Here is a 26,612-nt window from a genome sequence, read left to right on the forward strand (position 1 = left end):
AAACTGAGTATTACAGATGGTATGAGCCAGTACATTCATTCACCTATTGCTAAATTATAAATGCAGGCAGTTCTGTTTGTCTGGAATTACAAGCTAGAAATATTGGCATTTTCAGAAGCAACATCCTGCACAAAGTCAAAATAATTCTTATCAGGGCTGGTCCTTGAAGACTTCTAGCTCATTGCTAAAGCTGAATGACTGCACTTCGATGTTATCAGCAGCTACTTTATCTGTTGCGGAATGTTTAGAGTGGCCTTCAGCCAACCAGAGTTGCAAGCACGCAATGACTTGCAGAGTTTATCAGTGTGTGTGAATGAGGGAAGAGGTGAGAGAGGCATTTTGACGTCTGCATACAACATCAAGGGCAAGGCATTTTTCATTTCTATGAATTTCAAAGTTGAATTGTAAAATGATAAAGAATAAAGGGAAAGGTGAAACTTTCAGCTGATTAAAAATGCAGAAATCTCAATTTCTGTTCATCCTTTTCAACTTTTTTCCTTTACTATTACTCTCACTGAACTATTGACATTACTTTCATATATTCACGGAAACCTTCTGTTGTTATTGGATAAGGTCATTAAAACTTTCCCCATTAGCCCTTTCTGTGTTGCAAAGTTAAAACTCTATTCTAGGAGCAGAGAGTTGGATTTTATAGAATTGTTGAGCATGTGCACTGTTATTACAAATAAGTTACTTTACATTCTTAAGTCTCCAGTACAGCTGAATCTGAGTTCAAGGACTCTGATAATTTTGAACTTGAGAGAATCTGAACATTTAAAAAAAGTAAGTATATTTTGTTCCAAACAGACATTTGGCAGAATTTGTCATGCTAATTTTACTTCTGGTTGCCTCACTGAATGGAGAAGAATAAACCAGCTCTAATTTGGAGAAGATCAAAACTTAAAGCAGCACTGAGGCTTAAAATTCACCAAAGGAAAACTGAATATAAAACTATGGCTCCTTGGATGCTGCCTGAACTGCTGTGCTCTTCCAGCACCACTAATCCAGAATCTGGTTTCCAGCATCTGCAGTCATTGTTTTTACCTATGTGTCTAATAAGGATAGTGATTATGAAATAAGTTTGCACTAATAGCTTGTGATGCTGAAGTATGACAATTAAAGATCAAAACTCTGATTGGTTGCAATTACTTCAGAGAATGCAGCTATACTTGAAACAGTTACAATTTTGGGAGCTGACTATGGCCTTGACTGATTATTCATTATATAAGCACTTCTCTGTTCTTTTTCAGTATCATTTCCAGATGTTGCATTGATTCCGAGAAATTAAGGAGATTGATGGTTTGATCTTTTGCCTGGTTGAGATGCCCAGTCTTTAGGGGTGATTGAAAGCAGCTCAGAATTCACTCAGAACTTCCCTCCTTCTCTGTGAAGAAGGACCTGCCTGCTGGCCTGCTGGCAGGCCCAGTATTTACGTGGAGGCAGGAAAGGAATGGGGTGTTCTTTTATGTAGTTGGGAAACATTTGAAATGCCAGAATGTAAGGCAGGATCCTTTAAGAAATGCTGATTGAAGGTGGAGCTGGTACAGAAAGAGGGCTTCGAAGCACAGCAGAGGAAAGACTGGAGAGATGACAGATCCAGTGACTTGAGTAGGGATGTTGAGCCCAGATTTCAGGTTGAGAAAAGTTCATGAAGGAAGATGTGGTTACAGGGGTAGTGGAGGTCATTGTGAGGTGTAGCTTAGGTTGACATAGACACGTCACCAGGAATTGTGGGAGGTAGGCAGATTGGAGCAGGTTTAATTGAGGGTGAAGCATTTCTGCTTGTCTTGGACCACAAGCAGTGCTGGTAAATCATTTATTTGTGACCATCTGATAGTCCAACCTTTTAGCAACTGTCAATTCCAAATTCCTGATGCGAGGATAGTACAAATTGTCAACAGAATACTAAGAATGTTGACTCACCTCTCAAAAGCTAGTTCTAATCTAACCCCAAACTCATCTCATCCTAACCAAATACAGGTACCTTCACAAAGGGTTATGGTTCTGCTTTTGATCTTCAGCAAATGAATGCCCCATACCTTGACTGGGTTAGTGGCATTGTGGGTTGGAGAAACGGGTTGGTGGACATGGGTCTGAAGTTAAAAATGCACTTGCTGAGATTGGGCTTTCAGCGTATGAGAAAATTTATGTGCAAAGTGTTCATTGCTTTTTATATTATGTGTATTTCACAATGACTGGATTTCATATTCATCATTGATCAACAATGATAAATGACAATGATAAAAAAATTCAAATAAATATGACAGTAATACTCAAAGGAAGCCATAATTCTAATAAACAGGAAAAAAGGTTTGTGGAGAATCGTGACTCTTTGAAGGTTCCACCCTCGAAAATTTCTTTTTCAAAAAAAGGGGAAACAGCAGCTGTGGAAATGCATAATCCCAAAATAGCTTAAAAGCAATAGACTCTCAAAAGCCTACAAAATCATCAACATCTTGAAGCAGGCTTTCACCATTTACCAGAAACTTAACTAACTCAGCCACAAATTCTCTGAGGCACGTCAGAGCCTCAGAATTCTGTGCCAAGTAACTCATTTCCTGACTTCCCAAAGCCTGTCTACTATTTACAAAGCACAAGTCAAGAACGTGATAACAACCCCGTCCCCAGCAGTACAGGGAGTCTCCATACATCCCAATCAGTTCACAAATGTAGCTCATCAAAGCCCTCTCCTGGGCAATTATGGGTGGCCAATAGATGCAAGTCTTGCTGGCAACACCCACATCTCACAAAAGAAAATAAAATTAAACCTTAAATATCATAAAACTTCCCAAGGCAGATCACAGGAGCATTAAACAACAAAATAACCTTGAGACACGTAATGAGATATCGGCCAGGTGACATAAAATATGATCAAAGCCACTAGTTTTAAGGAGTTTCTTAAAGGAAATATATGAGATTGCAAGAAAGGCATTCCAGAGTTTAAGGTCTAGGCAACTGAAGACATGGCTACCAATAAATAACCAATTAAAGTTTAGAGTACACAGAATCACAGGAATATGGATATCTCGGAGGGTTTTGAGGTTGGTTTTGAAAACAAGAATGAGATTTTAAAATCAAGATGCTGTTTGACTGGTAGTCAGTTGAACTAACTCCACGGAGGCCGGCATCTTGTCACCAAAGTCACTCTTTATTTACACATGCATCATACGTGGACTCTGACCAGCCAGCTCAGAGCCAGTTCCTAGAGAAAGGAGAATCCCTGAGTTTATATCTGTCAGCCAGGACTCCCTGGCTGGCCCAGGTTAACAACCCCAATCAGGGAATCCATATTCAGTGAGATCCCCTTGGCCAACCTCATTCCAATCACTACAGTGCATGTCAGGAGGAAGGGGATAATATGTCATGAGACTTGCTGTAGGTTAAGACATGAGTAACAGAGTTTTGGATTACCTCACATGTATACAGGGTGAATGTGAAATCAGCCACAAAGTGCATTGGAAGATTAAACATAGTGGTATTAAATGATTGTTTCAGTAGCAGATGAACTGGAAGAAGGGTGAAATCAGGCAAAGTTATGGAGAAATGCCAAATGGTATAAGGTTAGCACCCAATACCAACATTAGCTGCTGATACTGTTTCTTTAATTTACTCATGTGACATGGCTGGGCTAGCATTTATTGCTCATTCCTAGTTACCCTTCAGAAGAGGATAATGACCACCTCTTGCAGCCCTTGGACTGTAGGTAGACCCACAATGCCGTTAGAGAGACAAGTCCAGGATTTATACCCAGCAACCGTGAAGGAACAGTGATATATTTCCAAGTCAGGATGATTAGTGGCTTGGAGGGAAACTCAGGTGATGGTGTTCCTATGTATCTGCTGCTCTTGTTCTTCTAATTGAAATTGAACATGGCTTTGGAAGCTGCCGTCTCAGGATCTTTGGAGAATTCCTGTGGTGCAACTTGTAGATGGTGCGAATTGTTGCTTCTGAGTGTTTGTCATGGAGTGCCTGAATGCTTGAGGATGCTTTGTCTTGGATAGTGTTGTTGGATCTGCACTTACCTGAACAAATTGATAGTATTCCATCGACTCCTGACTTGTGCCTTGCAGATGGTGGATGAGGTTTGGGGTGTCAGGATATGAGTCACTCACTGCAGTATTCCTTGCTTCTTACCTGTTATGTAGTCACTGTATTTATATTGCTTATCCAGTTGAGTTTCTGTTCAATGGTAACTCATAGAATGTTGACAGTGGAGGATTTAGTGACGGAAACATAATTGAATATTGCGGGCAATAGTTAGATTCTCTCTTAATGGATATGGTCATTGCCTGGCATTTATCCGAAGTGAATGTTACTTTCCCCTTATCAACCCAAGCCTAGATATGGTCTAGTTCTTGCTGCTGCATTTGAACATTGTCTGCTTCAGTATCTGAGGAGCCATGAATAGCGCTGAACATTTGCAATCATTAGCGAGCATCCCCACTTCTAACTTGTGATGGGAAGGTCATTGATGAACAAAGAACATAGAACAATACAGCACAGAACAGGCCCTTCGGCCCACGATGTTGTGCCGAACATTTGTCCTAGCTTAAGCACCCATCCATGTACCTATCCAATTGCCACTTAAAGGTCACCAAAGATTCTGACTCTACCACTCCCACAGGCAGGACCTATTCTCCATTGCAGGCAACATTCTGGTAAATCTTCTCTGCACCCTCTCCAAAGCTTCCACATCTTTCCTAAAGTGAGGCGACCAGAACTGCACACAGTACTCCAAATGTGGCCTAACCAAAGTCCTGTACAGTTGCAACATCACTTCACGATTCTTGAATTCAATCCCTCTGCTAAAGCAGCTGAAGATAATTGAGGCCAGGCATGCACCAAGATTAATTCAAGATTATACATCATTTAGATCAACAACCTCGGAACATATCCACATATTCTAACCATTATCATCCTTGTGGGATGAGTATGTTGAGAACGGACTGTCCTTCACACATTTTATTTAAGTTTATTCAAGAGATGCATCACTCTAGAGCTTAATACCGTTCTTATTTTTGAGTTCCTTGTGGGGTGTTTTGCTAGTGCTGTAGGGGAGGGTTTATATTAACTCAGCAGGAGTGTGAGAACTAGAAATATGAGAACCAGAATATTAGAAAATAATACCATTGTGCTTGAAATTGAGGAAGGTTAATAGCAGTGAACAACAAATCACAAATTAATAGGCAAAGTCAGAGTAAGGGAGAAAATAAGGCTAAATCAGGTTACACTACAGGCGCAGAGGATAGTTAATAAGACTGGGGATTTACAGGAACAAATTACCTCATGTGGGATTATGATGTGATCTCAATACAGAGGCCTGACTGAAGATAAGACAGATTAAATATACTAGTTTTCAAGTTGCTCACAAAAATAGGAAAGGGAAGAAAAGGAAAGATGGTGTCTTTAGCTAAAGACAGCAGAGAAAGATGATATTCCAGAGGTCTCAAAGACAGAATTGATTTATCTAAAGGATACCATTGCATTGCTTGGTGTAATCAATATCAAGCATGTCAACTTCATTTTGGATAATGAGTAGTTTCAGATTTCTGTTAATATTCCACCGAGAAAAATTATAGCATGGACGAATAACTATAGAATCCCTACAGTGTGGAAACAGGCCCTTCAGCCCAAAAAGTCCACACCGACCCTTCAAAGAGTATCCCACCAAACCCATTCCCCTACATTTACCCCTAACCTTTACATCCCTGAACACAATGGGCAATTTAGGATGGCCAATTCACCCAACCTGCACAACTTTGGATTGTGGGAGGAAACCGGAGCACCCAGAGGAAACCCACACAGGCACGGGGAGAATATGCAAACTCCATACAGACAGTCACCTAAGGCTGGAATCAAACCTAGGTCCCTCGTGCTGTGAGGCAGCAGTGCTAACCACTGAGCCACCGTGTCACCCCATTAATAGCACAACTTGGATTTCAAAAGATAAGGATGGACATGAAAGCTTTTCAGTCAATCATTGTGCATGTATGGAATGAGTTGCCAGTGGAGGTATTGGAGGCTGGAACAGTTACTAAATTTTAAAGATATCTGAATAGGTATGTGACTAGGAAGGGTTTGGACGGATATGGGACAAATGCTGGCAAGCAGGACTTAGGATATCTGGTGGGCATGGGTGAATTTGGTCTGCTTCTGTGCTGTACATTTCTATCAATGAAGTTGAGCAGCAATAATAAATTTGCTTATATCAGGAAACATGCTTTATTGTCCAGAATGTCTGGGGCCCATGCCCAGCAATGATGCTTCACTTTGCTATTTGGAAAATGGATACAGGAGTGTTTCTAATGGAAAAAAAAACTGTTGCTTTCCCTTGGGAATGAAAGAGGAAAAACAAAAGCTAAACATGATTGGAAATCAAAATAGCAGCAAGCCTCTGTTGAAAGAATGAATAGCTTTCATAGCAACTGAAGGTTCAGGGATGTGCGGCTGTGATAAAAACAGAGGTTATTTTGCTTACACTAAATGACAGATTTGAAACTCATTACTAGAAACTACACAGAGCATTAATTGTGGTTTCCTGTCAGCTGTTTATTGCAGGGAACAGAAAATATACATTATGGTAGAACAGCTGAATGTCAGTTAATCTACCTTCCGTGGTTTCTGTGAAATAGAAGTTCCTTCATACATTTCTGCAGCTAGATGTAGATGTGTTCAATGATAACTAATTTGTACAGTTGGGTTTTCCCTTTGCTAGGCAAATGCTGAGACTTCCAGATGCTCCCCCACCCTGCCACCACGCCAACCCAGTTCCCTTGCTTCAATTGCCTTTGTGTGTTTGTCCTGGATCCCAGCCAATTTCTAACAATGGATAAGAATCCGAAGGGATCTCCAGGAAAATTGAGATACAGCAGCAAGATGACTGTGTCTGTTGTTGTATGTGTACCTGAAATGGTTAACTCTGAGGAGTCCTGTAAGTACTTCCAATATGATGATATCATAGGTAGAACAGTTTAGATCTTGAAGGAGTCAGATTTACTCACTAGTCTTCCTCTAAGCTTCTGTAACAATATCAATCATATCAATATAACCGGTTACTAGGTGCTAATATACAATAAATGAGATCTTGTTAAATAAATTAGACTGTTCAAGACAGACCAAGGAATGGCTTTCCTCTACCGCACTGGATTGATCAGGCCCTGTAAATTCCTACCCTTTAAAGAGGATGGTGACAGTGGCCTGATTCATGCAACATAGTGAGCTGACCTGCAGCGTCAGAAGGAGCCAAAGGCCAGAGGCCATACTTCACTTGAAGACTTTAGTCATGAAGCCATTGAAGTAATTTGAAGCTGGAGGAGTCTTCATTACATTGACATGTAGTCGGCAGATCAAAGGTTGGATAAGTGTGAGATGATTAATTGTATAACTTCAAAGGTGTTCGCCATGGGGAATGCAGGGTTACCTGATAGGATAGGGGATGGGACTGAATGAGATGCTCTGCAGAGGGTTCGTGTGGACTCAATGGGCTGAATGGCCTGCTTCCACACTCTAGAGATTCTATATTTAGATACAATTTCTGTAGGAAACCTGTGAACTGTGGCCAGCGATGTGAGACTGAACTGGTAATGCTATATGTTGGTTTGATCCAAGTGATAACATAAGTGATTGACATTGTTCAGCTGGACCTCATTGTGCAAAGCTGTGGAAAAGAAAAGTGCAAATGATGTCAGAAAATGGTGGACACATCTGTTAGATGGGTTACCACTCAATCTTTCCACTTTGAGAATTAGAAGAATTGACAGATGGGATGTTTAATGCAGTACACAATCTGTGCATTAGTGGTAGGATTTATATAAAAGGGACTTTTTCAAAGGTAGATTGCTGTAGTACAAGTGTGTTTTTGTTTGAATTAGTTTATTGATTACAAGAACCAGAATACACATGGTTAAAGTGGTTTCCTGTCAGCTGTTCATGAAATGATGTGAAAAATATGAATGACATCAAATGAAGTTCAGCTGAAATGTGCTAAGATGCTGATTTCTGTGAAACAAAGCTGGTTTCACATGTTAAAAGTGTTAGGGTTGGAGTTGGAAGTTTTTTTTTAAATTGACTCATTGGACTTGAGTGTCACTAACTGGGTGATTATTTATCTCCTGTTCCTTATTCTCTTGAAGGTAGTGGTGAACAGCCTTCATAGAGTCATAGAGTCATAGAGATGTACAGCATGGAGACAGACCCTTTGGTACAACTCATCCATGCCGACCAGATATCCCAACCCAATCCAGCACCCGGCCCATATCTGTCTAAATCCTTCCTATTCATATATCCAGATGCCTTTTGAATGTTGCAATTGTACCAGTCTCCACCACTTACTCTGGCAGCTCATTCCACACACGCACCACCTTCTATTTGAAAACGTTGCCCCTTAGGTCTCTCTTGTATCTTTCCCCTCTCACCCTAAACCTATGCCCTCTAGTTCTGGACTCCCCCACTCCAGGGAAAAGACCTCATCTTTTATGATTTTATAAACCTCTATAAAGTCAGCCTTCAGCCTCCGACACTCGAGGGAAAACAGCCCCAGCCTGTTCAGCCTCTCCCTATAGCTCAAATCCTCCAACCCTGGCAACATCCTTGTAACTCTTTTTTGAACCCTTTCAAGTTTCACAACATCCTTCTGATAGAAAGGAGAAGAATTGCATGCAGTATTCCAACAGTGGCCTAACCAATATCCTGTACAGCAGCAACATGACCTCCCAACTCCTGTACTCAATACTCTGACCAATAAAGGAAAGCATACCAAACACCTTCTTTACTATCCTATCTACCTGTGACTCCACTTTCAAGGAGCTATGAACCTGCACTCCAAGGTTCAGCAAAACCCCTAGGACCTTACCATTAAGTGTATAAGTCCTGCTAAGATCTACTTCCTGAAACTCTGCAAACCTACGATACTGTTAAGGACAGATTTCTGATTTCGACCCAGTGACACTGAAGGAACAATGATATATTTCCAAGTCAGGATGGTGATTGGCTTCAAGGGACATGTTTAAGTAGTGGTGTCCTATGTATCTGCTTCCCTTGTCCTAAATGGTGGTAGTCATATATTTGGAAGGTGCTGTCTCAGGAGTTTTGGTGCAGTTCTGCAGTACATTTTGTAGAAAGTATAGACTGCTGCTACTGAGTGCTGGTGATAGAGGCAGTGGATGTTTGTGGATTTGGTGTCAAACTTCTTAAGCGTTGTTGGAGCTGCACTCATCTAGGCAAGTGGGGAGTATTCCATCTCACTCCTGACTTCAACCTTGAACACAAGGTGAGCTAGTCGCTGTACGATTCCTAGGCTCTGACTTGACTTTTTAGGCACAGTATTTATGTGGTTAGTCCAGTTCAGTTTCTAATCAATGGTAGCCGCAAAGGTTGATAATGGGGATCAGTGGTAGTAATGTCATTGATGTCAAGGGACCATGGTGACATTTTCTCTTATTGGTGATGGTCATTACCTGGCATTTGTGGGACATGAATGTCACTTGCCTCTTGCCAACCCAACCCTGCATATTGTCTTATGAAATATGCTGTGATGCTGGGGCCTCTGGAGGTGGCTGAGATGGACCATCCACTTGTCAAGGCCCAACCATCTTCAGCTGTTTCATCAATTACCTTCCCTCTATCATAAGGTCAGAAACAGGGATGCTCACTGATAAATTGCACAATGTTCAGCACCATTCATGACTCCTCAGATACTTAAGCAGTCCATGTCCAATTGCATCAAGATCTGGACAATGTCCAGGCTTGAGCTGACAAGTGCTTAAAAATGTGTTGCTGGAAAAGTGCAGCAGGTCAGGCAGCATCAAAGGAACAGGAGAATCGACGTTTCGGGCATAAGCCCTTCTTCAGGATTTCCTGAAGAAGAGCTTATGCCCGAAATGTCCTTTGATGCTGCCTGACATGCTGCGCTTTTCCAGCAACACATTTTTAAGCTCTGATCTCCAGCATCTGCAGTCCTCACTTTCTCCTAGTTGAACTGACAAGTAGAAATTAACAGAACTGCCAGGCTATTGCCATCTCCAATAAGAGACAATCCAACCACGACCTCTTGACATTCAATGGTGTTACCATCACTGGATTCCTCAATATCAACATCCCATGGATTGCTATTGACCAGAAACTTAATTGGACTCGTCACATAAGCATGGTGGCTACAAGAGCAGGTCAGAGGCTAGGAATACTGCAGCGGGCAACTCCCCTCCAGGCACCGCAAAGCTTCCCCAATATTTACAAGGCACAAGCCAGGAATTGGAGCTGCACCCACTTGCCTGGATGTGTGCAGCTCCAACAACACTCAAGAAGCTTGACACCATCCAGGACAAAGCAGCCAACTTGATTGGCACCACAACCACAAGCATCCATTCCCTCTAACACCAATAGCAGCAGTGTGTACTACCTACAAGATGCACTACAGAAATTCACCAAAGATCCTCAGACAGCACCTTCCAATCTCATGACCACTTCCATCTAGAAGGTCAAGTGAGGCAGGAACATGGAACCCCACCACTTTCAACACCTCCCCCAAGCCACTCAAACTTGGAAATGCATCAGTGTTCCTTCACTATCCTCAATACTGACTCCAGACTCCATGATGTTCCCTGGCTCTGAGGACTTGGGCCTGCAGATTTTACCCATTTACCTCTTATAGAGTCAGAAAATCATACAACATGTAAACAGACGCTTTGGTTCAACTAGTCCATGCCGAGTATAATTCCAAGCTAAACTAGTCCCACCTGTCTGCACTTGACCCATATCCCTCTTAATAATGTACTTAACTAAAAATCTTTTAAACATTGTAACTGTACCTGCATCAACACTGCATCTGGAAGTCATTCCACACACTTAAAGAATTGCCTCATGTTTTAAGTCTTTTCTCTTCTCACCTTAAAAATGTGCCCCCTTGTCTTGAAATCCCCCATTCTAGGGAAAAGACATCTGAAATTCACTTTATCTATACCCCTTATTATTTTATAAACCTCTGTAAGGGGTCACCTCTCAACTCCTACACTCCAGCGAAAGAAATCCCAGTCTATCCAGCCTCTCCTTATAACTCAAATGCTCCATTCCTGGTAACATTCTGGTAAATCTCTTTTGAACCCTTTCCAACTTTATAATATCCTTCCTATAATAAAGGATATTATTATAGGGCAACCAGAATTGGACACAGAATTGGACACAGAATTCCAGAAGAGGCCTCAGCAATGTCCTGTACAACCTCAACATAATGCCCCAACTCCGATATTCAAAGCACCTGCAGTCCTCACTTTTGCCTCCTATAATCGAAAGTCTGAGTGATGAAGGCAAGCATGCTAAATGCCTTCTTAACCACCCTGTCTACATGTGATCAAAACTTCTTATTGAATTTCATGCGCTCTTGAACTTTCTTCAAATTTCTTTTCAACTTTCCCTTATGATTACTTGTAAACTATTGGTCTTGTGCCAGTATTTAGCTGTAGATAAAATGTACCGTTCATTTTGGCTGCATTCAGGAGCAACCTGACTCCAAGGAGACACCATTCCAATGAGCTGTGGGCTGCCACCAGTCTCACACTGTCCCCAGGCTAAGCCTCAAAACAGCATGTCCCTGTGAGATTGAAAGTTGCTGATGCAAGATTCAGGAACCCAGGATGACAAGAGATATTGAAAGCATAGTCAAAAAGAAAAAGGAAGCATATGTAAGGTTTAGGAAACTGAAATCAGAGAAGGCCATCGAGGAATATAAAGAAAACAGGAAAGAACTTAAACAAGAAATTAAGAGGACTAAAAGGGGCTATGAAATGTCCTTGGCTAAGATAGTTTTACACTTGTGGAATGTAGGTGTCGCTGGCTGGTCACCATTTATTGCCCCGATGGTTGCCTTTGAGAAGGTGATGGTGAGGTGCCTTCTTGGGCAGTTGCAATCCACCTGCTATGGGTTGACCTACAATTCCCTGAGGGAGGGAATTCCATGACTTTGACCCAGAGATAGTGAAGGAATCTAGCATGCCTGCCTCTACTATCTCTGCAGGAAATGTGTTCCAGGCACCTACCACCCTCTGTGTAAAGTACTTTCCACATATATGCCCCTTAAGCTTTTCTGCTCTCACCTTGAATGCGTGACCTCTCGTTATTCCATTCCTCACTCTGGGAAAAAGCTTATCTCTATCCACCCTGTAAATACCATTCATGATTTTGTAGACCTCAATCAGGCTCCCCCCCCCCCCCCCCCCCCCCCAACTGCCTCAATCTCCATTTTTCTAATGAAAACAATCCTAGCCTACTCAACCTCCCTTCATAGCTAGCACCTTCCATATCAGGAGAAAGTGAGGACTGCAGATGCTGGAGATCAGAATTGAGAGTGTGTTGCTGGGAAAGCACAGCAGGTTAGGCAGCATCTGAGGAGCAGGAGAATCGACGTTCAGGCATAAGCCCTTCATCAAGAATGAGGCAATACCCTTGTAAACCTTCTCTGCACCCTCTCCAAAGCGTCCACATCCTTTTGGTAAATGTGGCGACCAGAACTGTACACAGTATTCTAAATGCGGCCCAACCAAAGTCTTGTACAATTTTAACATGACCTGCCAGCTCTTATGCCATATGCCGCCTTGACTGCTCTATCCACCTGTGCAGCCACCTTCAGGATACAATGGACCTGAACTCCCAGATCTCTCTGCTCATCAACTTTTCCCAAGACCCTTCCATTTACTGTATAATTTGCTCTAAAATTAAACTTTCCAAAATGCATCACCTCACATTTGCCTGGATTGAACTCCATCTGCCACTTCTCTACCCAACTCTCCAGTCTATCTATAGTCTCCTGTATTCTTTGACAGTCCCCTATGTTTTCTGCTACTCCACCAATCTTCATGTCATCTGCAAACTTATTGATCACACCACCAATGCCCTCTTACAGATCATGTATGTATATCGCAAACAACAGTGGCCCGAGCACTGACCTCTGTGGAACAACACTGGTCACCTTTCTCCATTTTTAGAAACTCCCTTCAACTACTTCTCTCTGTCTTCTGTTGTTTTATCCACCTAGCTATAACATGCTGCACACCATGTGACTTCACTTTCTCATTAGTTTACCATGGGGCACTTTATCAAATGCCTTACTAAAGTCCATGTAAATGACATCAACAGCCCTTCCTCCATCCATCAACTATGTCACTTCCTCAAATAACTCTATTAAGTTGGTAAGGCATGATCTCCCCTTGCACAAAACCATGTTGCATATCACTAGTAAGCCCATTCTCTTTCAAATATAAATAGATACTATCCCTCAGTACCTTCTCCAACAAACTTTCCCACCCCTGAGGTCAGGCTCACTGGTCTGTAGTTACCTGGAATATCCCTACTACTTTTCTTGAACTGGGGGGGAATATTAGTAACTCTCCAGTCCTCTGGCACTTCACCTGTGTTTAAGGATGCTACAAAGATATCTGTCAAGGCCCCAGTTATTTCCTCTCTCGCCTCCCTCAGCAACCTGGGATAGATACCATCCGGTCCTGGGGATCTGTCCATCTTAATATCCTTTAGCCTACCCAACACGATCCAGAGTAAACAAACCTCTACCTCGAACCTCAACATTCATCATGTCCCTCTCCTCAGTGAACACTAATACAAAGTAATAATTGAGAATCTCACCCATTTTCTCAGGTTCGACACACAACCTTCCTTCGTTATCCTTTAGTGGACCAACCCTTTCTTTAGTTAACCTCTTGCTTCTTATATATGAATAAAAGGCATTGGAATTCTCCTTAATTCTGCTCGCTAAAGTTATTTCATGACCCCATTTAGCTCGCTTTTAAGACTGGTCCTACTCTCCCGACATTCCTCCAAAGGCTGTTTTGTTTTAGCTGCCTTGACCTTATGTATGCTTTCCTTTTCCACTTGGCTAGCTGCACAATTTCTTCTGTCATCCATGGTTCACGGGTCTTGCCTTTCCTATCCCTTATTTTCAAAGGGACATGCCTATCCTGCACAATTGTCAACCTATCTTTGAAAGCCTCCCACATATCAAATGTGGACTTCCCTTCAAATAGCTGCTCCCAATCCACATTTCCCAGCTCCTGGCAAATTTTGATATAATTGCTTTGGCTCAGTTTAGGACTCTTCCCTTAGGACCACTGTCATCCTTGTCTATGAGTATTCTAAAACTTACAAAATTGTTGTCAGTATTCCCAAAGAAACCCCCACTGCAACCACTACCACCTGCCCTTGTTCATTCCCCAATACCAGGTCCAAGATGGCCCTTCCCTAGTTGGACTATTGACATACTGCTCTAGAAAACTTTCCTGATGCTCCTTACAAATTCTGCCCCATTCAGACCTCTGACACTGGGTGTATCCCAGTCAATGTTGGGAAAAGTAAAATCTCCCATCACTACCACCCTGTTGCCTCTACATCTTTCCATGATCTGTTTACTAATTATTTTTCTACTCATGCTCACTGTTGGGAGGACTTTAGTACAGCCCCAACAATGTAACTGCACCCTTCTTATTTCTCAGCTCTACCCATAATGCCTCACTGCTCAAACCCTCCATAGATTCCTCCTTTAGCACAGCTGTGATATCATCCCTGACCAGCAATGCAACTCCTCCCCACTTCCCTCCCTGTCCTCAGCCCAGTTCCAAGTTTTAACCCTTCAAGCTTCTGAATCCACTCCTAAGACTCCAATCTCAGCCTTTGTCTCACAGCTCTCCATCTTCCAATCTCTGAAATGGAGTAATGAATGTCCTGTGGGAGTTTCAGTGTGTACTAGGCCGACCTCCCCCACGTGAAGATCTGACCCCAGGATTAACTCCACCTTTGGGATCTGAGCACTGTGGTTGGAGTGGTTGCTAGTGGGAGCACTTGCTTGTCCCTGTTGTCTCCTCCTGACTGGAAACTAAGCCTAGGAGAAACTCAGATTCCTCATGAAGAGCTTATGCTTGAAAGTTGACTCGCCTGCTCCTCGGATGCTGCCTGACCAGCTATGCTTTTCCAGCGCCACACTTTTTAACTCTGGAAACTAACACTGTCAATCAAACTGGCTTCCAGTTGGAGAAGCTGTTTGTGGCATCACATTCAAACTTAAACTTCATATGATCCCCGAGTTGGCTGCATGTATTCTAATGTCATCCAGCCCAGAAACTGCCACCCCCTGTCGCTGTACAAAGAACAAGAACATTTCAACTCATCAGCAAAATCTCCCATTGTAGTTTCCCGTTAGTTTTGAAATAGTTCCAGAGTTTTAGTTTTTTTTACTCTGCCGAAAGGCTTTTTCCAAGTATCATTGCCCACACTGTGAAAAATATTTCCTAAGTTATTTTCTTGTGTCCTCCCTTACCCTTTTCCCATAATTTAGCTACAAATTTAACATTCATATATAAGGCACTATTCTACATTTAACTCTTCCGTTGTCATTGATTATGTTCTCTGCCTCTTTAAGGAGCAACTCTCACACCTCTGTGGAAGCCGAAAACAGGAATCTTTCCTCAAAATTCAACAGTGACTGCTATTGGTCCCAAGGCAGGATTCACAGCTGCCCAGCAAAACTGTAATTGGGGGAGAATTCCGCAGCAGTGGTATCATACCCCAAAGAAAGATGGTTGTGGTTGTCACATTATCAAAGCCTTTCATCTTGCACTCGTCAGGATGTACAAACCTGCAAATTAGATACAGAAGTTGGTTATTTGGCCCCTCTAGCCTTTCCTGCAATTCAATAAGATCATGGCACATTTTATTGAAGACTCCAATTCAGATTCCTGCCTACTGCCAATACCCTTTTGACTCTCTTAATGTCAAGTATCTGTTTACATCTGCTTTAGACATTAATACTGTCTCAACTGTTCCCTGAGAAAGGGCTATCCAAAGACTTGTAATCCTCAGAGAAAAATTCTTCCTCATCTCTGTCTTAAACTCTTAACATTCACCTGTACCTTTGCTTTTGTTTTTGCCGCTGTTTACCTATTATTTACTTACCTATGCTACTTAACTCTGTGACCTGCCTGTACTGCTCACAAGACAAAGCTTTTCACTGTGCCTTGGTACATGTGACAATAAATTAAACTAAATTAAATTAAATTAAATTAAATTAAATTCAATTCAATTCAATTCAATTCAATTCAATTCAATTCAATTCAATTCAGTTCAATTCAATTTTTAAACAATTCCTCTAGTTTTGATCTCTCCCTCCAAGCATCCTTTGAGCAGTCCACAGCAATTTCCTTGAGGATCTTGCATGCTTCAATAAGATCGCCTTTCAGTCTTCTCCAATGAGTGATATATAGGATGACACCTATAGCCAATGGAAAATTAGAATTGCAACAATTTGTAAAGCATGCAAAGTGGGTTTTGATTGGGTGGCATGTGGATTGGTAGAGGTGTTGCTGCTCATAAACCACAACCTGGTGACATGGACATGCCAACTTTCTCTGAATTTGTTTTCATTGAACTTATGTAGCTGAGTTCAAGTTTAATGATATCATGTTCTCCCAAATAGGTAATGTCGCCATGGGAGCCCCTCTAACAACAGCTCTCAAGAACATCATCTTTGGTTTCCACAGGAAGTGTCTCTTTTATGCAGCAACCCCCACCCTCCCACCCCTTACATATTTCTAATAAATAGATGAAATATTTACATGTAGCCGCAGCTTCAAACAGAGCAAGAATTTCCTTACACACTTTGAATGCAGGATGGAGCCCATTAAATTCATCTTCAAAATGGAGCAATCAAGCAAATTCCCTTTTCTCAACGTGATAGTTGAGATTTTGACTGAATTGTTCTCTGCTGCCATCCACTGCACATCCACCCTCGCTAGTTGCCTTTTGCATTAGGATTGCTAAAGTATCATGCACTGTAAGATTACCTTTACTAGTGATATCTTAACTAGACCCCAAACCATTTCCTCATCATGCAGGTCTGCAGTTGAAATAAGACACATCAAACCATTCTGTGGGATAATATGTACCATGGTCAGATTGCTGTATATTGCACAAGCTCATGAATGGGTATAAGGCTGCTATTTCCAATCATTAAAATTGCCCAGTCTACCTCAGAAGGAAGGTAACCAGGAAGTTAGTTCAAACAATGAGTGAAGCTAGAAGTTTATGGTACTACTATGCAACACAAAGTATTATCCAGTAACAGGACGCTGCTATCAAACCAAAAGACACTTTGCCTGCTACTGGTGTATGAAGTTTGAGACTGGTATAATCCCAGAAATGCAGGCTGTACATCCCAATGATTGGTAGATTGCCTCAATCAGCATATCCATTCAACTATCCATAACAGGATATATACTGATCTAACTCAACCAGGCCACACTTGCAAAATCTGAAACATTGCGTTGAAAATTAGATGTGCTTCCGCACTCACTAAATAATCCTGCTGGTACTAAGAAACAAAAGTTAGGTGTTAATTGTTCCCTCGTGCATTCTCCAAGGTAATGGCTTTAGCAATCAAAGTTCACTTGCCAAACAATCAGCACCCTCTTCTCTTACAAAATGAATTGCCCTTCTCTTTGAGATTTATTTGATTCTGGCTTGATGAGGTCAAGTTGCAAAGCTTTGACGTAGCTCTATTTTTCAACAGTTTTCAAGTTCTATACAGCCAAGTGATTATGGTGGTGGTTGTTGGAGGTCAGTCATTTCAGTTCCAGGGCGTTAATATAGGTGTTCCAATGGGATGCTCTGCAGCAACTCACTAAGACTCATTCAACAGCCCCTTCCAAATCCCTTGTTTCTTCACGGATGCTCTGTTAATCTGGGATTCCCTTCCTAACAGCACTATACATGTATTATACTACATCGAATGCAGTGATTCAAGAGAGTTGTTTACTTTCTCAAGGGCACTTAGGGAGTGGTAACAATTACTGGCTGAAATAGCTCCACAGAGGCTGGGATCTCATCACCAAGTCACCCTTTATTTACATGCGTAGTATGTTTGACACTGATTCAGCTGCCTCAGCCAGCTCTCAGAATGTCAGGATGCTTGACACTCCTGTTTATTATTTTTAAATTCATTTTGCTCTTTTTTTTAAGCATTGTACAGCAGTTGTGCTTATTTTTTTCCCACATGCCCTGTGTTTGTGTGTGTATGCAGTGATTCAGTAAAAATGAACCGCTGTGTAACAACTTCATCCAATATTTCCACCACCAGTAAAAACACTCTTGTGCCCAGTGAACCACTAACAAGCAAAGCCTGATAAGGGCAATACTTATGTGAAGAAAGTGAAGGGGGAGGGGAGGGATTAAATTAAAATAGAACTGGAGGGGGAAATAAAGCAATCCACCTCCCCACTATGCCCGCCTCTCCCTAAAGACATCCAGAGAATTGGTGGACACGGCATGCTCTCTTCCAAGGATACCCAGGCTCAAACATAACTGTCGAAGAGGGGCAGACAGTCAGCAGAGTTGACCCTCCCTCCTCTCCCCCACCCCCAAAACCCACTGCCTGGACCTGACGCTCCTGTTTATTTTTCTATACCTCTGGCATTTGTTTACACTCTGTTCTGAATCAGTTTTCCTGTTGATTCAGGCTGCTCCAAAGGCTAAGTATGAAATTGTGTCTATTTACCTCCTGTAATTTTTTAAAATTCTTAAATCGTTGTTCTGTGGTTGGGGTGGTGTTGAACATTTTAATCTACTCATTCTGGTTCCAATAGTAAATTATAGTTTGCTTGAAATATGAAGCAAGCCAAATGATTTGCATTGTCATGAGGCTACGGGTGAAATAAATCCACAGAGGTAGGTATCCTGTCACCAAGTCACCCTTTATTTACATGTGCACGGTACTTGACACTGATCCAGCTCCCTCAGAGCCAGCTCTCAGAATGAAACAAAGCTCTGGCACTTCTGTTTGTGTTTTTTTCTTCTTTTTTTTAGGGATGTCTGACACTCCTGTTTATATCTGTCAGCCAGGGCTCCCTGATTGGACAAGATTAACAGCCCCAATTGGGGAACTCATATTCTGTGAGATCCACCTGGCTGACCTTGTTATAATCACTACACTGGCTTAGGCAGTGTCAACCCCATTTTGTGAAAGATTACAGAACAGACTTTATCTGTTAAACCTTGTGGTATTTTGCTGTGCACTGCCTGGCATTTTAAGGCATGCTCCAATCTCTGGGGGCCATGAATACCTCTAGTTGGAATGACAATGATATTTGAGATTATACATAGAACCAAAAAAGTAACCACATTTAAAGCAACTTGCTTCCAGAGACTCTTCAGTGACTCTATGCAATTAATCTCTTGGTAGTGTGCTGTGCATTGCTGTCAGTGTCCAGGATTCCAATGTTTGACAACAGGGCAACATTTAAGTATTATTGAAATAGGTTGGTGCTATAAGGTTTATTTTCTCTTCTGTTTTGAAGGCAAAAAGTCAAGAATAATGCTTAAGACTAGTTATTTTCCATGCAAAATATTTAATCTGACATACAGCTTTTAGCAGAAAGAAAATAGGAGCTCTTTCACACAAAGATTTTCAGGCCAAAGATTGTTTAATTTCTTTGTTCTTGGAAGAAACAAATGACTCTATTCAATTTCACTGATACAAGTATTTTCTCTCCACAAACATCATGGACAATAAGCAAATCATGAACCTGATCCTGATCGAGCTGGCGATTCTCTATGTAGCACAGAGGATTAATATCTGGAATGGTAATAGCTAGAGTGCATTATTAGTGGTTATGTTAGACAATGTAACATCACATTGAACTGAGACCTGAGGGAAGAAGATTCTAATGGTGACCTGTGAAGCCATGTCTCTGTAAGTAATGTCAATTGTGTCATCAATGTTCATTAGTTTAGACGTATAGTTCCCAGCCCTCATCTGTCAAAAACATCCAGAATCCAGTTGTGATATTCATGCATGTTGGCATAGGTCTGCAAACTATTCAATGGGGTTCCCAGCTACCATTATGAAAGGGGTGAAGTGAAGAGCTGAGGCTGCCCACTTGACCAAATGCCCGCAGCAGTAATTGTCTTAGCAGTGAAGCCCACATCCCTGAATGCTACTTTTTAAGTTGTTACTGGGGCTTCATAACAGTTGACTAGAAGAGTGCAGAGTTATCAAGAACATCTTACCTCAGTCAAAACCTCTGAATCTCTAGAGAGACCTCAACAAAATTGAAGACTGGAGCAACATTGTCACTGATTCACTTGATACTGGACCCTGTCTGCACTCACTCGAAAGCCAAAAAAAGATCAGGTTTGAGTGCTTCTGTGTACAATTGGCAGCAGCATGATGCTATATTAAGAAGACAACAAACAGATGAATAAACTGCTATATATGGAAAGGTCATTGAATTCTAGCCTTTGATTCATATGTCCCAGGTAAACTTCAGATCACGGTTAATGCTTTTTCTTGCATCCCCAGAGAGAAGCTCACACTGATCTTACTTCATTGAGGACATAGAGGCCTATGTTTCTTTGTCCGCCAAATTCCTCCTTGCTTCCCTTTAGAAAGGGAAAGATATTCATGCAGTTCAGAAGATTGATGTGCACAAATATGGTAATCACCATTACATGGCTGGGCTGCATTGTCCTGCTAACTGCATTGTAAGCAAATATTTTGAACAGTTGCCTGAGTTTTGAAATTTTTGATTTATCTTCGATCTTGATCTAACTTTGTCAACAATGATCACAATCTCTTTAGACAGAACAGATCAACATTGGCTCCTATCAGCCAAAGACCTCTTTTGGCCTGGATTGACTATCAGATGAATGTGAAGATGTGCTGACCATCTCACTGGACTATTCATATCCTTCTCCAGTGGATGCACGTGTCCCTATCACTCCTCTGACAGAAATAAAGACACAGCCAGGCAGTTTGAGAACAAATGGACAATGGCCTAAGCAACTAGGACCCACGTAAAGGTCCTATAAGCAAGGCCTGATGGTTAAAAGCCATCAAGGATCAGCCCAGGCCAGTCTTGCATATTGAACAGAGGACTTTGACCTTAACAATGGGAGAGTTGTTATCATCTGAAACTCATTAAGAGGTACTCAGGACAATAGGAAGACATTATATTTGTATGTCCTTTAGTTTCAGCCACACTCATTGGCAGCATGGAGTAATCATATCTTTATATCATAAAAGGATTGGCACACCTGGGATGACCTGGTCCAAATTCATTGGGTGCTGTGACCCCTGCCCTGTGACCCTATTGGTTGAAGCCAGAGGACATATCAGAAGTGACAGCTGGTGGTCATTCACTCAGTGAAGACTCAGCTGGTGAAGACTCCATGTGAGACCCACTTTCACACCACGAAGACCCTCAGTGTACGTGATGATGGAGCTCAGCGAACTGGATCCAGCAGCCCAATCAGGTTCACAAGCGTGGGTGGGATATGTGGTTTTTAGGTAGTCAGCCAAGTTTGGGGACCAAGTTCATTCCGTATAGTGTCGGTATAGAATATTTCACAGGCAACAAGCTCACTCACAGCGATTTACTGCTCTGAATCAGAAGGGTCTGACATGAATTCAGAGGCGAACGTGAATACTGCAGATACTGGAGATCAGAGTCAAGATTAGAGTGGTGCTGGAAAAGCACAGCAGGTCAGCAGCACCCGAGAAGCAGAAAAATCGACATTTCGGGCAGAAGCCCTTCATCAGGAATTCAGAGGGTGAGGAGGTGGAATACAACAAAAATGTGATTTGTTAATGAAGTAAGTAATTTTTGGGCAGAATAACAGACTCTGTTTCAGCTCACCTGCAGCTGAAGCTTGTTGTCATTACCTCTATAAATGAATATTCCAATGTTGTCTTGGCCAGTCACTGACATTCTGCTCCACAGCACCTTCTCTGGCCCTCCAGGGTATCTCTGGTCTTTTGAGTTCTGGTCTCTTGTGCATCTTCAATCATTATTGTTCCATCATTATTAGCACCAACACTGCCCAAGCCTCAAGCTCAGAAATTCCCTTCCAATGCGTGTCTACTTTTGCAACTCACTTTTCTCCTTTTTAAGATATTTATTTTAAGCTTATGTCTTGGACCTTGTGGTCATGTGATGTAATATTTGCTTAAGTGGCTTGTTATGATTTGTTTATAACATACCTTGCGATGTTGCATTACACAGAAGGACCAAAATAAATATGTTTTTAGTCATCCCGTCAAGTCCAGTTTGCATTTATGTCTTGTTTTGCTTTTTTACAAGCAACGGTTCGCATAAAGAGGTTGGGTCAGACATAAAAAAAGTTTGGAAAAGTGCAGTAGTCTATTTTCTATGTTTTACAGGAACAAACTACGTATTTACATTTCCTTGAAAAGGAGACTCACAACAACCTAAATATCTTTAAGGTAATTACGATCATTGTAATTTGCTTAATGCCACTGAAGACTGAATGATACTTCTATGTAACATGTAAACTTTAATGGAGCAGAATTTACAATTACCAACAAACTAGTGCCACCTGCTGGTGGTATAAATTTACTTTTGTCCTGTCAGGTTCAGTGAGCTTTGCATTGCAATTGTTCCAAATTACTGAACTGGCATAGCACTCTCTTTGGAACCTACATGAGCAACTATACGTTTATTCTTGGTCTTCAGAGCAGTGTTGAGTCAGAGCGAGAAAGTATCAGTCTCCTTAATCAGATGCAGACATAAAATCTCGAAGAGGATAGGATTTAAAAAGACAAAGTTTTGTAAAAAATGTAATATTTTAAAACTCTTCAACAGTAATTAAAATCTGAAGGATTCCCTTCTTGTATGTTAATTTTCATTGTCTGAGGTTTGGCAATAATTAGAAATGACTTGTGTTGTCAAAAGTGTGTTTGACTGTCATGGTCAAAACTATTTTAGGGTGGCATGGTGGCTCAGTGGTTAGCATTGCTGCCTCACAGCACCAGGGACCCAGGTTCGATTCCTGTCTCGGGTAACTGTCTGTGTGGAGTTGGTTCCTTCTGCCCGTGTTTGAATGGGTTTCCTCCAGGTGCTCCAGTTTCCTCCCACAATCCAAACCTGTGCAGGTCAGGTAAATTGGCCATGCTAAATTGCCCACAGCGTTAGGTGTATTAGTCAACGGTAAATATAGGATAGGGGAATGGGCCTGGGAGGGTTACTCTTTGGAGGGCATGTTTCCATACTGTAGGGAATCTAATCTGAAAAAACCAAACCAGAAAAACCAATGAAGGGGGGGGGGGNATTGCCCGTAGTGTTAGGTAAGGGGTACATTTAGGGGTATGGGTGGGTTGCGCTTCGGCGGGGCGGTGTGGACTTGTTGGGCCGAAGGGCCTGTTTCCACACTGTAAGTAATCTAATCTAATCTAATCTATTTCTATTTAAATGTATTTTCCCTTCATTTATTCAATTTTGTCATTCACCTCATAGAGCATTTTATCATGAGAAGCACTCATAATATGTTTCCTTCGCTGAGTTTAATATCTGCTTTCTTAATTGAACGTGTTATGTCTGACCTATTTTCTCTAAAACCCAACTGGTTATAACTTTAATCTCATTATTAAATTTCTTAAATTACCAGAAACAGTTTTTTTTTGATTAGGGGTGTGGAAATTCTAAAATGGCATGATTAATTATGAGGCTATGGGCAAGGTGCTTGAAAAAGGGATTAGAACAGTTTTTGGCTGGCACAGATTTGATGGGCCAAAGGGCCTTTATCTGTGCTGACGGCTTCTATGACTGGAGTGGAAGTGTAGTATAAAGGGTTAATAGCAGTTACACTGATAGTTTGAATGCGTCATTAGTAAAATATTCTAATGGAGTCTTTCTGGAACATACCAGGGGAAGCAGTGTAAGTACTTAATAAATGTTTACTGTTTCCAACTCTCTGCTGTCAAAAACATTTAGGATCAGGTTGCGATAGGTATATATTGTATTCTTTTAACAATTGATCTAGGTTTTTAATTGTTATTTTAATCTGCTTTAAAATATGTGTCAAAGGTCCACACTGAAAAGTTCACCATTCTTCAGGTTGTTCAACTGACTTCCACTGGAAAGTTACGGACCTACGTTGCCCGGGCCATACTTGTTGCACAATGTCTCACCGTCCCATTGGCTGATCATGCTCCACCTCCAGAAACCGAGACATGAAAAAGTGGAGAATCTCCAGCCCATTGGCCCTGGTAAAGCCATCTTTACAAACTGGGTTCAGACAGCGTGGATTGCACCAACGAAGTGGAGCAGTGGAGATTGACAAAGGGCTGTCAAGTAATTTTTAGAGAAGCATTGGCTAGTTGTCTGAGGAAAATGCAAATGTCATTTTTAATTTGAAGCATAGACGTGTTTTAAAACTCACCTCTCTGGAAATGGATTACGAATTTCCCATTAACTAATTTAAACTTTGACCTTTCACACTTTCAGATATTTCTGTTTCTTTTTCTTCTAATGGAATTGATCAAACTCTGTGCAGTTTCCTGGATTCATATATTACATTTATATCTGCACACGTCCTGTGGGTTTTACACTGTGATTTAAGCGCCAAAACAACACATTGCATTCCACTGGTGTGTCTCTATACATAGAACTGTACAGTGTAGGAATAGGCCCTTCGGCCTAGCATGTCCATGCCAATAATAATCCTTCCCACCTGCCTGGACCTGCCTGTATCCCTCACAAAAAAAACTTTGTCTCACACATCTCCTTTAAACCTGCGCCTCACCCCACCTTAAACCTATGCCCCCTGATATTTGACATGTTTGTCCAATGTGTGCAGGAGGGTTTCCTGACACAATATGTAGACAGGCCAACAAGAGGTGAGGCCATACTGGATTTGATTCTGGGTAACGAACCAGGCCAGGTGTTAGAATTGGAGGTAGGTGAGCATTTGGGGACAGTGACCACAATTTGGTGACTTTTAGTCTAGTGATGGAGAGGGATAAGTGTGCACTGCAGGGCAAGAGTTATAGCTGGGGGCAGGGAAATTATGATGCGGTGAGGCACGACTTAGGATGCGTGGCTTGGAAAAGTAGGCTTCAAGGGAAGGGCGCAATTGATATGTGGAGCTTGTTCAAGGAGCAACTATTGAGTGTCCTTGATAAGTATGTACCTGTCAGGCAGGGAGGAAAGGGTCGTGTGAGGGAGCCGTGGTTTAATAAGGAATTGGAATCCCTTGTTAAAGGAAAGAGGATGGCCTATGTAAAGATGAGGCGTGAAGGTTCAATTGGGGCGATTGAGAGTTATAAGGTAGCCAGGAAGGATCTGAAGAGAGAGTAAGAGCAGCAAGGAGGGGACATGAAAAGTCCTTAGTTGGTAGGATTAGGCACAAATAGTCATTTTTAAAATTGCTAAATTAACAATTCACTCAGCCCTTGCTACAGTATTATATTCAATATTATATTCAGACTGTCATTTGCCTGTATTATAATGGGATATTGAATAGTAAGTCAACGAAATTAATAATACCTTTAAAATGCAAATAGACACATATCAACTGAGATTGACAATTTTAATGACGCAAACAAAGATCCAATTGTGTGTGTTAAATTACTGGTGAAACAAGACACTTTTATGTGTAAAACATTAAATTCAACAGATATGACCTCCTAGATCCAGGTCACTGAGTACAAAGAGCAAGAATTGAAACGCAATATAAGGAGGAAGTAATCTCACTGTTTCCAATTTTGATAGCACTTATTAAAATAAAGGCATCTCTTTCTTATACAATTGTGAATGGGTATTATTATGATCCCTGTATAGACTGATCACTTCTAAAAAGAGATTTGAATTCCCAGTTACCAGCTCAAAAGATCACACAAAAAAAACTTATATTTTAAGACGAGTAGTGTAATGAACACAATAAGATCAACATTAAATGAACATGAAGGAAGTTTGACCAGCCATAATCTTACTGAATGGCAGAGCTGGCTTGAGGGATCAGTTGTTCCTGTTCCTATTTCTTATGGCCTTATGGTCTCATTATTTAATAGGCAACTCATACACTAAAGTGCAAGATAGATTAACCAATTACAACCAACAATTTAATGCTGTACATATGCATTGTACTGCATTCTCTGCAGAATAGTAGTCTTTAAAGTAACACAGCCAAAGTTATTCCAAGCTTCGAATGAGCTCACCTCTCCCAGTTTCCCTCCATCATAACATTCAGGGGCCATCAAAAATTGTTTCTCCGAGTTTTGCAAGTCCCAGAACTGATTGCCAGCAGCAAAGCCAATTTTGTTGACCCCTTTAGTTGTATAAGACTCTGGTGCGGCCGCACTTGGGGTATTTTGTGCAGTTTTGGTCGCCATACTATGGAAGGATGTGGAGGCACTGGAACGGGTGCAGAGGAGGTTTACCAGGATGTTTCCTGGTATGGTAGGAAGATCGTATGAGGAAAGGCTGAGGCACTTGGGGCTGTTTTCATTGGAGAAAAGAAGGTTTAGGGGTGACTTGATAGAGGTGTACAAGATGATTAGGGGTTTAGATAGGGTTGACCATGAGAACCTTTTTCCACGCATGGAGTCAGCTATTACAAGGGGGCATAGCTTTAAATTAAGGTGAGGTAGGTATAGGACAGATGTTAGGGGTAGATTCTTTACTCAGCGAGTCGTGAGTTCATGGAATGCCTTGCCAGTAGCAGTGGTGGACTCTCCCTCTTTATGGGCATTTAAACGGGCATTGGATAGGCATATGGAGGATAGTGGGCTAGTGTAGGTTAGGTTGGCTTGGATCGGCGCAACATCG

The sequence above is a fragment of the Chiloscyllium plagiosum genome, chromosome 18, assembly GCF_004010195.1.
Source record: "Chiloscyllium plagiosum isolate BGI_BamShark_2017 chromosome 18, ASM401019v2, whole genome shotgun sequence".
In the NCBI taxonomy this organism is placed as follows: Eukaryota; Metazoa; Chordata; class Chondrichthyes; order Orectolobiformes; family Hemiscylliidae; genus Chiloscyllium; species Chiloscyllium plagiosum.